Source organism: Benincasa hispida, chromosome 4, assembly GCF_009727055.1.
Source record: "Benincasa hispida cultivar B227 chromosome 4, ASM972705v1, whole genome shotgun sequence".
In the NCBI taxonomy this organism is placed as follows: Eukaryota; Viridiplantae; Streptophyta; class Magnoliopsida; order Cucurbitales; family Cucurbitaceae; genus Benincasa; species Benincasa hispida.
Window position 1 is genome coordinate 57274084 of NC_052352.1, and position 16977 is coordinate 57291060.

The window sequence follows — 16977 nt, forward strand, 5'->3', positions numbered from 1 at the left end:
AGAGAAGTCGTCCATGAAGATTTCAATAGAGTTCTCAAGATAGTCTGAAAAGATGGCCATCATGTACCTTTGGAACGTGCTTGGCGCATTGCAGAGGCCGAACAACATGTGGCAAAAAGTAAAAGTCCCATATTGGCAGGTGAATGTGGTCTTGTCCTGATCTTCTAAAGCAATCACAATCTGGTTATACCGGCATAGCCATCCAGAAAGTAGTAACAGTCATTTTTGGCTAGATGATCTAGCATTTGGTCAATGAATGGTAGAGGGAAATGATCTTTCTTCATTGCCACATTCAGCTTGCGATAGTCCATGCAAATACGGCACCCGGTGACGGTCTTTTGCAGTATTAGCTCATTATTCTCGTTGGGACTACCATCATGCCGCCTTTTTTTGGCACACACTACATGGGGCTGACCCACATGTTGTCTGCTATCGGATAAATAATGCCCGCATCTAACCACTTAATGATATCCTTTTTAACGACCTCTTTCATCGCAGGGTTGAGTCTGCGCTGATGTTCGATCAATGCCTTGTGGTTTTCTTCGAGACGAATGCGGTGCATACAATATGCAGGGCTAATTCCTCAGATGTCCGCGAGTGTCCAGCCAATTGCTCGCACATGTTTTCTTAGAATGCTCATCAACGCATTCTCCTGGTCTTCATTAAGATCCGAGGAAATAATTACTGTCGCTTTTCATTCAGCCCCAAAAATGCATACTTTAGGTGATTCGACAGGGTCTTCAATTCCATTATTGGTGGTTCTACTAAGGACGGTTGCGTTGTTTTTCTTTCTTCTTTTACTGTTGGCTCTTCTTCTTGGGTTGTGATCATCTCCAATTCCTTATTTGTTTTTTCTATGATCGCATTACATGCAGCAATGGATGCGCTTGCATCTTCTTCTTCATTCCCTTCGTCAAGCTTTTCTTCTTCACTAAAATTCTGGTTGTCGTCAGAGTCATGCAGGTCTTCTTTGTCAGGAAATTTCATGGCATGGATGATATTGAACTTGAGCTCTTGTCCATTTATGCTCAAAGTGATCTTTCCTTTGTGCACATCAATCTGGCCATGAACTGTTGATAAAAATGGTTGCCCCAAGATGATGGGCACATCTTTGTCGGATTCGTAATCTAAGATGATGAAATTGGCTGGTAAGATAAATTTGTCGATGGTGACCAGATGTTCTTCACCTTCCCCTCTGGGTGCACCAGAGATCTATCTGTAAGTTGAAGAGTCACGGTCGTCGGCGCAAATTGCCCCACATTCAGCTGCTTAAAGATTGACAGAGGCATCAAATTGATGTTGGCTCGTAGGTCACACATGCTTGCTTGGTGTATAGTCCTCGAATGGAGCAAGGTATAATAAAACTCCCTGGATCGCTCATCTTCGGCGGAATTATTGATTTCAAACTCTATGTTGGCTCGTACCCCTTTTCTTGGTTACCATTTCCTTCAGAAACTTCGCGTATGCAGGCATCTTCTCAATCGCTTCACTGAATGGAATATTATTATGTAATTGTTTTAACAAAGACAGGAAGCGTTGGTACTGTACCTCGTCATTCTTTTTCTTTCTGAGTCTCTATGGGAAAGGTGGTGACTGCACTTTCACGGTCCCCTTCTCTATTGGATTAAAGGTGGACGCAACGTCCTGTCTCTTATACACATCTAGATGTGTATAAGAGACAGGTACTATACCTCGTCATTCTTTTTCTTTCTGAGTCTCTATGGGAAAGGTGGTGACTGCACTTTCACGGTCCCCTTCTCTGTTGGCTTTGAGGCGGATGCAACTTCTGGCTCTATTGCTTCTTTTTCTCCTTCTTCTTTTTGAGTCACTGCAATTTCAGGTTCCAACACAATGGGAAGAGTCCGGCTAGGCTTCTTTCTTTATCCCTCCACAATTTTCTACTCTGCAATGTCACAACCTGACATTGCTCTTTACCTGATTCCCTCGGGTTGCGTGGGAGTTCTGTTGAACTTAACAAGGCCCCTTGCGGTCTGTTCTTTAGCTCGCTTGCAATCTGAACCATCTGTAATTCTAGATTGCGGATGGACGTAGCCTGACTTTGAAGCACAGTTTTTTTCTCTATATACTGCTTCAACAAGCTTTCCAAGGAGGAAGATTGCAGCGGTTGCGAGCTACCGACTTGATTTTCTGTTTGACCGTTATTTCACGGGAAGAATCCAGGTGGCCCTTCTTTCAGCGCCACAGATTGGAAATTCTGTTGCTGATTCTTCCATGCAAAATTGGATGGTTTCTCCACCTGGGGTTGTAGGTGTTAGAAAATGGATTATTTTTCACAAAGTAAATAGACTGTAGATTTTTTGGGCATTCTTCCATTGCTTGTCCATCACTGCAAGTCGCACACCTTGCAATATTTTGATTAATTGTGTTTACTTGCCCATTTTGCGGTGTTGGGCTGCTGATCGCAATTCCCTGAATTAAGTTCATTATTGCGGTCATCTGATTTGGTAATGAAGCAATAACACCATTACTTGCATCGTTATCCTTGATTCTCAATCTCTGATCACTCTCTCTCCAATCCTCGTGGTTTCTAGAGATGCGATTGAAGATGTTCTTAGCCTCATCATACGTCTTGTCTAGTAGACTACCAGTGGCTGCCACATTGGCAGCGGTCTGCGAAGCGGGATTTAAACCATGATAAAAGATTTTCATTTGCAGGCAGTCTGACAATCCATTGTGTTGACTGTCCCTGACCAGCCTTTCAAACCTCGCCCAGGCATCACTGAGCGATTTGTCCATGTCTTGTTCAAAATTGGTTATTAGTTTCCTTCTCCTAGCATTCTCAGTAGGTGGAAAATATTTCTTCATGAACTTCTCCACCACTTGTTCCCACAAAGAAATCTCCCCTGGTCGAGAGTATGCCCATTTTCTTGCATGATCACACAAAGAAAATGGGAATAGAGTTAGTCAAACTTCTTCAGTAGAAATATTTGGGAACACAAAAGTGTTACAGATTTCTATGAAGCTCCGGAGGTGGGTATGCGGGTCCTCGCCATGCCTTCCTCCAAACTGTTCAGCAGTCTGGATCATCTGTAACATAACCGGTTTCATTTCAAACCTCGATCCATCTAGCGCTGGCCTCATGATTCCTGGAGAGAAATCATACAGGTTGGGTGACGCATAATCCCTAATAGGTCTATTGCAGTCATTCGCTAGAAGGATGGGGTTGGCCATTATATTATTTTCGTTTGCGGCCCTTTCTTCCAGTTGTTTCGCCATTCTTGAAGTTCTGTCTTATTGTTGTTGGCGGTTGTTTCTCAGTCTCCATCTGAACGTTCTCTCAATCTCTGGGTCGTAATTCGCCAGAGATTCAGAGCTGCAAAGAAATAATAAAAAAAATATACCGTTAGCACACTGGTATGCCGAAGTCCTCGACACGGCGCCAAAAACTTGATGCGTTATTTTATGATGTGGAATTATGGATGAAATGTGGTGATGAACTCATGGGGGAAAACAGTATGCGGTGATAATTTTTCAAAAGACTTTGTGGTAACAGGTAACTCAAATAGTTGTTTGGTGTGGTTGTTTGCGGTAATGAAAATAAAATAAACAAATGTGGCGGAGTATCGAAAAGAGTTGATAAAACGGAAGATGTGATGAGTATGCGATGAGCGGGTTGAGAAGGGGGTTTGGCTAACACTTCCTAGGATGCGTTTATGCTATGCGATCATGCAACACACATACAATAGTAAACCATCTCTCGATGCAAATGCTACGGCTTCTAATGCTAGAATGCATGCGATAGATGCGATAAGTCTATAGGACCTACACATAAGCCTCTATTCTTATTTATGCAATGACAAAATGACACACACACAAATAAGGAGACCACATAATATCATACCTATCTCTAGGGTGCATGCGATGCAGGTTGACAAACAGAGCTTATCTCTAAGTTCCTATCTCTTGCTTATGCAGATCTAATCTTGCTCTCTTGAGTCTAGATTCTAACCTAGCTCTCTCGAGTCTTCATGTTCTTTCTTTAGACTCTCTCTTGAGTAGATCTAAAGGGGTGTTAGGCACAACATAAAATAAGATAATCGCATGCAGTGAAGATGCTATGTCATGTTAGCTTAGTTCTTCTCAACCCATTCGATAAGTTTAGCTACTCATGCGTGCTAAGAGAGTGAACATATGTAGAATTAGAATTTTCATTGTCTAAATATAAAGTTGAAGTACAAAATAACAATGCAAAAAGAGAATAAAGAGTCTGGTAGCAATATCTTGCTTCCCAGGCTTTTACACTATCTTTTCTACTCTGTTCAAAAGATAATCTCGCTCTCGTGAGAGTCGGCTTGCTCTCTGCTTTCTACATATCTGGGTTCTCTCTCGAGTTGCCCTGAGCGATCTTCCGGCGTCTTGACTCCTCTCTTGCTCCACCTTAAAATAAAAAGGAAAACTATGGAAAAGGCTAAACTATAGAGAAATTTATCTAAGTATTCGAACTCGTTCAACCCCTTTTCTGAAGGATGCCCTTGGTATTTATAGAGTTTCGAGGTGAAGGGTAGCTTCTCTCTTATGATTGCACATATGGGATGGCTTTAATTCTCTGACTGATGTGCCGATTATTTGTCACCGAAAAGCTGTGTACTTGCTACAGTAGATCGTTAGCGGCTTGTCAACTTAATTCGGATTCGACCATCATCAGCTTTTTGTCCCATCGTGATTAATTATGCCTTTCACCCAGATGCGCCCACCAAGTTGCGCCAGCTCTATGCGGTAATCCTTCTTGAGCAGATATTTGCGAGCACAAATCACCGTAAATCCTTGCGGTAATGCTGTGCTCGACCATTGATTTCTTGTGATCACGCTTTTCGCCTTGCGTCAATGCATAATCTGCATAAAAATACAAAAATTAACTGTTTCTATGCGATGAATGCATGCGACCGCAATGTTATGAACTTAATATTTTTTGGACGCAATTTAACATATTTTATCAACGCAAGCCAGCATTGTTTAGGAACTTAGCACTGTAATAATGTGCATTTCTGCCCGTTATCACCCGCCTTAGATAAAAGGGTCCCTTATAGATATATTTGCTACAAATTTAATCTTATATTGAAATCAATTTAATCCTATTAAATCGATTAAAAAAGATTAATCTAATTTATAATCTTATTAAAAATTTGTGAACTTAGGTCTATCTCAATCATATTCTAAAATTATTTTAAAAAATGATTTCACCTATGTTTGCATGCAACTCTTAGTTATTGATTTTAATTTCTAATTTCATTTATTTATAACTCTTATAAAGTAAATGAAAAAAAATTAAAACCTATATTGCATTGATTGACATACTTTATAAAATTATAATGCTGATAAGATTATCTAAAGTAAGTCATGCATCATGCAATGTTTATTTCATTACTACATACACATAACACTTACATATATCAAAGTTATGAAATTAAATAACATACATCACATGCATATATTCAAACTATATATTATAACGATTATAATATAAATAATACATGACTATGTTATTTATGCATGCAAGCATATAGTATAACACTTATATTATATGATGCATGAGCATACTATAAAATTAAATCATGCATATACATATATTATAATACTTATAATATAAATGATTCATGAAATTAAATGCATAACCTATGGTGGGTTTTCAAACTATATGACATATAATTTTAAACATACATCGCATGTACATTTACACTAATAGTTGATGGATCAGGATAGGACCTTTAAAAAGGAGAAAATCAAAGGCTAACTATTATAAAAGTTGAGTCAATCGGTTCGTAATAGGTGAACCGGTCCTTGAACCGCTCGAACCGAACCGCCCTTCAATGATCACTTTACAGCTGATCGTGTAGCAAATGAACTATGCGATGAGCATCTATGTGATGAGCATGAAAGACTGCGTGATCACATAGCAAGCAACTTTGCGATGAGCATGAAAGATTGCGCGATTGAGTAGCTAGCAACCATGCAAAGAGCACCTATGCGATCATGTATGAAAGACTGCAATATCGCTTTGCTAGCAACCATGCGATGAGTATCTATGTGATCGTGTATGAAAGACTACGCGATCGCTTTGCTAGAAACCATGCGATGAGCAACTAAAAACCGCACGATCGTTCAGCAAGAAACTATGCGATCTTGTAGCAAATGTCGCACGATCGTGTAGCTAACTCTACATGATTGTGTAGCATTAGCTATGCGATTGTTTAACAAATGCCACACGATCGTGTAACAAAAACTACCTAATTACATAGCAAGAGCTACCCGATCGTTTAGCTGTAGCTACATGATTTGCAACTTCTGTTTCTTCTTCTCCATCAAAAAATTGCTCCGCAACCCTTCTTTGAAGCAACCCGGAACATCAGGAGCGATTGAAATTTACAAATTACATATTCGATTGCAACATTAATGCCCAAAAAATGTAGGGTCCTTTTCAAACCAAAATTTGTAAATTAAAGAAAGCCTTAACTAGAGCTTTTTATCTCGAAACACCCATCAACAATTACATCCTCAAAGATTCATCACATGAAACAATTTGCAGATTATAAAACCCACCGTTACTACAAATCGATTGAATACAAGAATAGAATGTGGAATCAGAAACCTTCAACCTGGCTCTGATACCAATTGAAGAAAATTTTTGAAAAAGATCCTTTGAGCGGAAGCAAAGATCATCCAACCATTTTTATTGAATATAAAGTTTTTACAGTAAAAACAACAATAAGATATGCATTTACTTAAAATTACATCATGCTTGAAAACAAATAATTAGGATTTCAAAAACCCTTACCTTTGAAGAACCCTTTCTTCAAGAACTCCCTCGTACAAGCCACGAACAAACTCCTTCTCCACGTGGATCTCCTTCTTCAAGAACGGACACCACCACTCGAGAACCCTCTGTATTCTCTTAGGATAAAGAATTCAAGCAAGAGTTGTGGGCTTTGCTTGAATCCTTGGAATAGGGAAAGGAGATGGAGAGGAGAAGAGGGAAGATTCTACAGAGAACTTTTCTCTTGGAGAGAACTCTTCTCTTAGAGTAAATTGAGGAAGTAGAATCTTCTACAACCAACTTGAAACCCACGTATAATAATTGAGAGAATGAGGGGAAGGAGTTGTAACTCCTTCCCTTTAATTAATTTCAATTAAATTAAATTAATAATATATATATATGTATATAACAACTAGTTTATTATATATATACACTATTTGTTATATCAAATATAACATATAGTCTATAGTTTTATATTGCATCAAATACAACATAAACTATAGATTTTATTCTCTCAACCATATATAACATTTAATATAAATCATATTTATACTAAATCCACTTATATGAATCTCATCCATAAAATTGATATTTGGATCATATCCAAATATTTAATTCCTCTCATTTTTTAAATTATATTAATATTTAATTACATGAATCTCATCCATATAATTAGTATTTGAATCATATTCAAATTCCTCTCGTATGACCTTAAATTATAATGTATCAAATACATTATATTAATTATATCACATATATAATCAATTTAATTCATTATATCATATATAATTAATTCTCTCAATTAATTTGAATACTTCAAATTAATTTAAAATTAATTCTCAATTAAATTTCTTTTAAGCTACAGAAGGGACCTTATAGACCTGTAGATTGAAGCTTCAACGGTACTCGGATAATTAATTGAACTCTTTAATTAAATTACCCAACATCCGTTAACTATCGGTCACTCCACTAAAGATAGACAGCTGCACTCTTCGCACTACAGATAAATTTCTGTGTCCATTAGATATAACCAATCAACAGTTCAATGACCCTTCACAAATTTCTTGTAAGTACAACTAGGCCAAAATATCGTTTTGTTCTTATAGTTACATCTAACTTCTTAAGTACCACTGATTCCTCTAATGAACAATAAGTCATAGTCCAACTATGACTAAGTCCCTCTCGGGTCAGGAGAGGGTGTGACTACTATGTTCAAGACTTGAAATTAGCCCTTAAGGAAGAAATTTATCTACTTACCCCTACATCGGGGAAGGAATGTATTCCATCTTGTGTAGCTGTGTCCCAGCTCCCCAGTCAGACGAATCCCCAAAATGGTAGACTTGTTGAGTTGGCAATCTAGCCACTCTCACCCATACAAATCAAAGGACCACCTTCATGAGCAGGAGTTCACAACTCACTCAGAATTCAGGTCGTGTCACCTATAGACATCCTAGTGAAATGTAAGTCTCTATTATTAACAGCATTATATAAAGAGACTAATCATTTCGTGGTTCGGTCTTATACAAACTCTTTGTATAGGATACCTCCGCTCGCATGTCTTCACATGAATGATCAAGATCAGATCATTTCTAGCACTTTATAATACTTGTAACACCTACAAAGTAGGTTATATCTATAATGTCACAAGGATAAGGTACCTAGTCTTATCCATCTACTACAGACTGTTTAGGTTATTATTTAAATAAGATCCACTTGTATGTCTCTACATACTTGTTTAAATTACATGAAATAACCTCGTATCTTAGTTTATTGGATTGAGTATATGGTTATAAAATAACATTTATTTTATTAACAATAATATGTTTATACAAAGTTTACAAACTACGAGATTACAAAGAGATTTAGGACACTATTTCCAACATTGATTCTTTCACTGATAAATGCCCTTGTTCTCTACTTTAGGGTCACCATTGTATATGGCTGGACGTGAGGACCATTCTGCCACACATGATACAACTTTAAAAAAGATAAACTTGATCTAATTGTAGAACTAATGTTATGTACATGATTGTGAATAGTGGTTGTATAAAAATCAAATAATAAATGTGCAAACTTGACTATTTAACTCCCTTTACTTTTGCAGCTATAGCGTTATCAGAATTTTTCCAAATCATCAATGTGTTCTTTAAGCGAGAAGCCCCATAAGCCTGATACACCCACCTTTCGCAGCTAAACCATACAATGATCACTATCAACCCTAGTAGGACAAAAGCATTTAGTTTGATTAGGGTATTAGCTTTAATTGATTGTTAGGATGCTTGCTTAGTCCTCCTGAGAGTTGGCAATCCGTTATGTGAACGAGTTTGTTGGGTTGAGTAAGCTATGTGCGCATGTAAATCAAATGTATGCTTAATTAAGAGGTTTAATGAACGAAATTGCATCGAATTACCACTGCTCCTAGACTAGACTATCCAATTTAAGGTTATATTTACTCTTATCCTTTATTTTGTGCACTTTATTTTCTATATATCCACACACAACTCCCCATTTAACGCTTTAACAAGAAAATTGACTTAATGAAATAAATCTTGTGCTTCATTACATATAGACCTGGTATTGCCGCTAATACTGTCCATTAGTAATAGTAGTTTATATAGATCGATATTATAAATGTATTTGATTGGTCAAATGCTCCCGATCCACACCACAACTTCAAGTATTTCTTCCTTCTCGACAAGTGACCCTAGTACAACTTCAAGATTCTCTTCTTTAACAATGCCCTTAATTTTTGGTTCAATTTTTTGGCAACGACTCTTTCATGCTAGCATTTTTAGGTAGTTTTATGGTTAATTTTGTTCTCTTTTTGCCTTTCAATCGCACATGTTAGAGTGTCACCAATACTCGATTCACAAAACATTTTGACCTTCATGACTCCTTTCTAACTATTCCTATGGCAGACAAAGTCATATAATTTTATTTAAAATATACATATATAACCACATAATAAGCATTAGTTTAGTAAAAGAAATTCACAATTTTGAGTGCAACTTTGCATATGGAATCATCAAAATAGTCCGTCGTTATCTTATTTATTCTTGCATTCTTCCATAAAGTTGCATGATCGTGGGAATGTCTAGTTTAGAACCACCGTTATAGCATAGTTTTCGATGACCATTTTTAACTGCCTTTGCATATAAAATTTATGTAAAACCACGAAAATCTTCATGAAAAGAGGCACCTTTTTTTTAAACCAACATCATAGAGGCCATTCGTTATCATTTATAAAATGTCAACTGACATCTTTTATAAAAAGAATCTCATACTAAAATTGACCTTCACAACCAACGCTTAATGCACTTTCTTTCGACAAGCACATGTTAAGGTTTAATCTTTCAAGTATTGACAATTAATTTCATCAAAAACTAAAGTCCCTACATGTTACTGTTTTTTGTCTTCCATTTTTTTTTAAAAAAAAAATACTAAAAACATGTTTGGTAATTTTTTTTTATTTTCTGTTTTAAAAACAAATATATATATATAACTTTGTTTTTGTTTTCAATTTTTAAAAAATCAAAATAAGTTTTGATCACACTTTAAATTTTATTTTTTTTATAGAAATAAAATCAAGATATTTTTCTATGTAGCTTACATAATTATAAAATTTTATATTAATTTTTAAATTCTTTTTAAAAAGTTATATTGATAAAATAATATCAATATTTCAAATATACTAATTTTTCAAAAATCCAACGATGAAAATAATAAATAAATTAAATATCCCCTTATGAATAGTTGTACTTTTTAAAATTTATTAAGAAATTAATTTCATTCATATATTCCAACAACTTTAACTTTGAAGAAATTGTTTTAAGAAAAAACGAACTTTATGATATTCTTATTAAAATGTAAAACGAGAATTAATGGGAAACTGTAGTGTCTAATAAGAAAATATTTTTGACATTATTTATTATTCAATTTTATTTAAAAAGTGGAACCGTTATTGTAAATTAAAAAAACAAAATATAAATAACAAATATAAAAAGTGAAAAACATATTATAGTAGGAAAAGGGAAATGACTTCAAATGATAAAATTGTTGAAAATATTTATAAGATATAGTAAAACTTTAAATCTATCATTGATAGACGTCAATAGACTTCTATCAATGACATTAATAGACACTGATAGAAGTCTATCAGTATCTATCAGCGTCTATCGTTAATAGTTTTAAAATTTTGCTATATTTTATAAATATTTTAATTATTTTTTTATATTTAAAAAATATAAAAAGTAAAAAACAGTAGAAAAGAAATTTTTTTAAAAAAATTCAGCACTCAAGTTGTCAAACTAAAGCAGGCAAAGTGACAAGAAACCTGCTAACCACTAGGCCACACAACCATTTCATGTTCATATATCCTTTTACCTTTGAATACAAATCCCGCTTGTTTTCAAAAATAGAAACACGTTTTTAAAAACCATTTTGTTCCATTTTTTAAATTTCTTAATAAATTTTTAAAAAAATATATTTAAGCTAGAAAAACAAAAAAAATAAATTGATTATCAAATAAATCATTTTTAAAAAACATAAAACAGCAAAAAAAAAAAAAAAATCAAATGATTATCAAACGACCAAAAAAAATTTGCCATGTGATATATTTTTTAAATAAAAATTGATTATTTTTATTTTTATTCCTTGATACAGAAATGGAATATATGGGATTAGGTGCAAGTTATATTATATTATTTTGATTGTGTTATTTTCAGTTTTAAAATTAGATTAATATTTTTTAAAAAAGTATAATAAATTATATTATATTAAAAAGAAATAATTCAACAAACAAATAAATGATTGTCATAAATTTGATAGGTAGGTCATTTAAGTAGTTAAAATGCAACCATCAATATGATTGAGATTTGACTTGAAAAAAACATAAATTTGGTGCAAGTCAAGTCAAGAAGTGAATAGTTTGGCATTGAAAGAATTTAAGACAAAATACTATTTGAAATTTAATAGCTGCCAAACTTTTGAATATTTTTATTCAATTCTCTTCAAAACTAACCTAAAATCATCAATATATTGGCTACCGAACTTTTGAGCCTTACGTCATCTTCATCTATGCTTGTAAAATGCCGTCTACTTCATGCATAAGTAATATTTAATATATTAAGAAAATCACCATGTTAGGTAAAAGTTAAAAATTTAAATATTATGTTTTAAACATTGTGTATATTTATTATTATATGAATTTAAATGGGTTGTTTTTAAATATAGAAAAATAAATCAAAATATTTACCAAATATAGTAAATTCTAAAATTATTAATGATAGACGCTGATAGACACTGATAGAAGTCTATCAGTGTCTATCAACGTCTATCATTGATAGTTTTAAAATTTTGCTATATCTTGTATATATTTTTAATAGTTTTACCATTTGGAATAATTTTTCAATTTTTATCGACTTGAATATGTGATACAACTAATCAAACCATCAGTAACCTTTTGAAAGATTAGGGCATCTTTTATAAGCGGAGTGAAATATGTTTTAATTCATTTGTGTAAATTTATTAAAACAAAAAAAAAAATATATATATATATATATTTTTTTTCTTTTTAAAAAATTAAAATTAAAAATTCTATGAAAAGGATTAAAAATGAATAAATATTGTATTTCACTCCATAAATTTTTTTTATTTATAATATAATATATCATCAATTATATAATAATATAAAATATAATTATACAAAATTTATAACATAAAATATGTTCATATATTAATTAATAATAGTTTATATTTAATATATATTCAGTTGATAACCATGGTAGTTTTATGCTTAATGATTTATGATTTGTCTCACTCACATGTTTCCTAAAAAAATTCTTAATAGGTCATCCAATGTAAATAATTGGTCGAAGTTAAGCACCCTTAACTTTAAAGTGTCTATGATTGAGCCACCAAAAAGAAATCTGCACCATTTTAGGTTAATTAGGTCGTAAGTATCAATTATTTTACGACTTTCTTAATCATACTTTCATATCTTCATAATCTATCTTATATGAATATGATATCGGTTGGTTAAGTATCCCCCTAAATTCAAGCATTACATATATTTTTTAAAATGACCCTGATTCTTTTATTTATTTTAACATATCTTGTACATAAGTTTTAAATATTCCATAGTCATTCAAACATTCAAAAGTTCCACTGGTTTAGTCTTTAGATAATTTGGAATATAAAAATCACTTTAGGCCTAGCCTATTAAATTTTTGTTAACCTCACCATTTAATCTTGAGAAATCGTTATCGTATGTTATGAGTTTTAATTACTGGTTCTCTTGAGAGGTACTTTTCTAGTTGGAGAGGGCTAAGACAAGGAGATCAAGTATTTTTGTTTTTGTTTTTGCGTTTTTTTTTTGGTAATTATAGTGGAAGTGTAGTCTAAATTGCTTAATTATCCTCTGCCTTCATTTTGTTTTCACTACCATTGTCATCGAGTTTGACTCATCCACCCTTCTTTTGTTGATGACTTGATGATATTTAGTGTTTAGGATCGGGGTTCTCTGTCCTTCGTGAAGGCAATTTTGAACTGATTCCAGTTGTTGGTCTAGTCCTACTACTAATGATGATAAGAGCTCGATATTTTGTGTTGGTTTGTCTCTTGGTAAGGCAGAGGTTTTTCAATGTTCATGAGGTTCTCATGGGCATATCTTCCTATCTGTTATCTTGGTTGGCCCCTATTTTGAGGGAAAAAAAACTTTCATAAGCTGACTATTTGTCTTGATTGGAAAAGATTACTACCCATGTGAGGAGTTGGTCGAATAGACAATGTCCTATGCTAGTTAACTATGCTAAATTTACTGTGTTTTGCAAAGTTACGAGGCTGGTTTAGGTATCTGTCATATTTCTTCTTGAAATGTTGTTGTTTCTATGAAGCTCTTGTGGTTTATCTTCATTCGTTTTAGTCCTCTATGTGGAGGGCTATATTTTGCACGATCGGAATATCAAGGCAATTTGCCTTTCTAGTTCTTCGTCTTGGTGTTGACTGGCTATTCTTCATGATTGAGATAGTCCGGGATCGTTTTTCTATTGAAAATCAATACTGCTGCTTTGTTTTGTTTGATCATTGGTTAGAAGAAGCCTTATACTTCGATAGTTTAGTATGACAGTTATTTTAAATGTTAGAAATAACCTTTTCTTTTGTGTAGTTCGTATTGTCTTCATCCTTGTATTTTTGATAACTCTCTAATCGGTGGTAGTTTGTTTGTGCCTTCACCTCAAGATGTGTCTTCATCTTTTCTTTATTGCAATTCAATATCTTTCTAAATATATATATATATATATATATATATATATATGAGAGAGAAGGCTTCTAACATATGATTTCCATTCGAGTTTTGTTACATTCACTCATTAATTTTAACAAAAAAGGGAAAAAAAAAGTTATGCAAACAAATTTTAATTCATTAATTCTAGAGCCATCAAACATTTTTTTAGTACAACGAATGACGGTAAGATAGATTTTAATCTTTACCTTTACGAGAGAAGGATATACTAATTATTGTTAAATTCTACTCATTTGACTCAATAAAATTCGAACGGGTCTTTAACACAAAAAATATATCAACAATCGAATATATCTTTCAAAACTCACGAAGTGTCAACAACTCAAGTATAGTATTCATTTTCTAAAGTCCCATTGATCAATTTTATATTAGACCCACAATATGTCAATATACATCATTGAACGTTGTACTAAAAACCATCATTCAACGCTCATGATAATAAATATTTTCTTAATGTTTCTCCAAACAAAATTCTGCAAAAGAAATTACCAAAAATATCAATTTATACCGCTAAATTTTGAGAGTGTCTCAACGAGAATCATGAACTACAATGGTATCAATTTAAACCCTGAATTTTCATAGGCGTATCAATTTCCACCCTTCTTTAAATTTTGCTGGAAAAATATCGTAGGGAACTTATAATTTGTATCAATTAAACTCCTGAATTTTCATTAAAAAAAATCAATTTAGACTCTTCATTTGTTAGATAATATAAGATTAAGTTTTTGGGTCAACCAATGGTTTTGAATTGTATAAGAGCAAGTGGTTTAGGAGATCCTGTGTTCAGTCTGTCTGTGCAATGCTATTTCCTCTCCAATTAATATTGATATTCACTTGGTTAGGTCTTCTATATATTCCAAGCCCACAAGTGAGAGGAATGCAGGATGATATAATGTTAAATTTGTCTTCACTCATAAACTTAAACCTTTGGATCAATTGGTGATGTAAGGATTATGACTATCTTTAAAGATTAACCACCTATCAATTCTAACACGTATAGACTTCTTCAAATGTCGATTTCACAAAATAGATTATTTGGAATGATGCATGGACAATTCTCTAAGAAAATTCTAATAGCGAGCCTAAATTGATTCACATACGAAAAGGCTTAGGGGCTTCATTATACAATTATAAATCTCAACTGATATTTTTTCAAGCAAAAAAATATAACGAAAGCATAAGTACAAATGCTCAATTTAGATCCGTATAATTTTTAGTTTAAGGTTTTAATTGATATAACTATATAATTGTGAGATATAAATAGATATTTTCTCTAATATTTATAATTACAATGAAAATATTTTGATGGTGGTATGAAACTAAAAGCCAAGTATTTATGATTATTGACCAAATCGATGCACAATAATTGCCGTGAGACAAATTTTCCGTTCGAAAGAAAGAGACTACAAAGACAGAAAAGTCACGTTTTTATTAAGCTGCAATTTTTTTTTTGGTTAAATTACAAATTTGAAAACCTTAATTTTAAAAATTAAAATTCAGTCCCAATAATTTTACAAATTAAAATTTTATCCTTATAATATCATAAAACTTCATATATGGTTCCAATAGTTTCTCCATAAAATTTTCTTCCTAAAAATATTTTACGTGGGCCTTAACAAACTATATGATGAATTTTAATTTTTAAATCATATCGACTAATTTTATTTTATTTTTTTAAATTATGAGATCAAATTTACAATCACAGTCGAATTGATACCAGCCGCCTTATCTGCAGTACAGAAAACTACTTTTTTTCATACACATTTTTCTTAACAATGAAGCAAAAAAATAAAAAAGTTATCCTTCTCTCTTTCAATATTGTCAAAAAGAAAAGTAAAGAAAAGAAAAGAAAAAAAAAAAGATATTGCTTCTGTATACTAAAATCATTAACAAAAAGAAAATACAGGTTAATTACAACATTGGAGATTTAAATTAGATAAAAACAAGCAGATCTCTCTCCATGAATGCATAATTTAAAAGAAAAATACTAATTCAGCTATAATGGAAAATTTGGATGGCTGGTAAGGGAACTAAAGAAAAAAATTATTGCAAATTATTCAATACAATTCAACTAAAAAAAATCCATACTCTCTCAAAGTTTCATATACTATTCACACCCTTAAACAAATTAAACACAAAAGGAAAATCTAACTAGAGTTGAAAAAAAAAAAAAAAGTTAGATTTTGGTTGTTCTAACATTTGGCTAAAAATGAACTGTAAACTGCTGAATCGAACATAGCTTAATTGATATCAGAGTATGCTAGAAACCATGACGTCCATGGTTCAAATTCGCCTACCTTAGATTGTAATCTAAAAAAGAGTTGCAAACTTATTCTCACCCTCACCAACATCAAGAAAGAAAGAAAGAATGTGAGAAAGAGAGAGGGAGAGAAAGGAAGTATTATGTTGGGCAATAGAAAATGAATAATATAGAAAACATACAAGTTACAACATAAGGAACATAAATTTAGATCAAACTAAGATGATATTCTCTAAAAGAAAATACTCATGAAGGCAAATAAAAAAATGGATAAATTATGGGAAGTGAAGAAGATGAGGGGAAAAAGTAGTTTTAATGACAGACATAGGAGTGAGCACTTGGGTTTTGTGGTTTGATGTTAGAGAAGAGGGAGTATTAGAAGGTAATTTATTGGAAGTGATTTGTGTGTTTCTTCATGGAGGCTTCTCTATGAAAATGCTCCAAAGGCCAATGCTTCCACTAGGATGATGATACTCTCTTAAGGGCATGGAGACCCCTCTCTCTCTCACAAACCAAGTTTGATGTTTATTGGGAATATATATAGAGTGATGTATAAATCCTATTTAGTGTTTGACCTTTCAAGTTTCTTTTCTCTCTTACTCCTCGATCTTTTAAAATATATCATTTCAGTCACTGAATTTT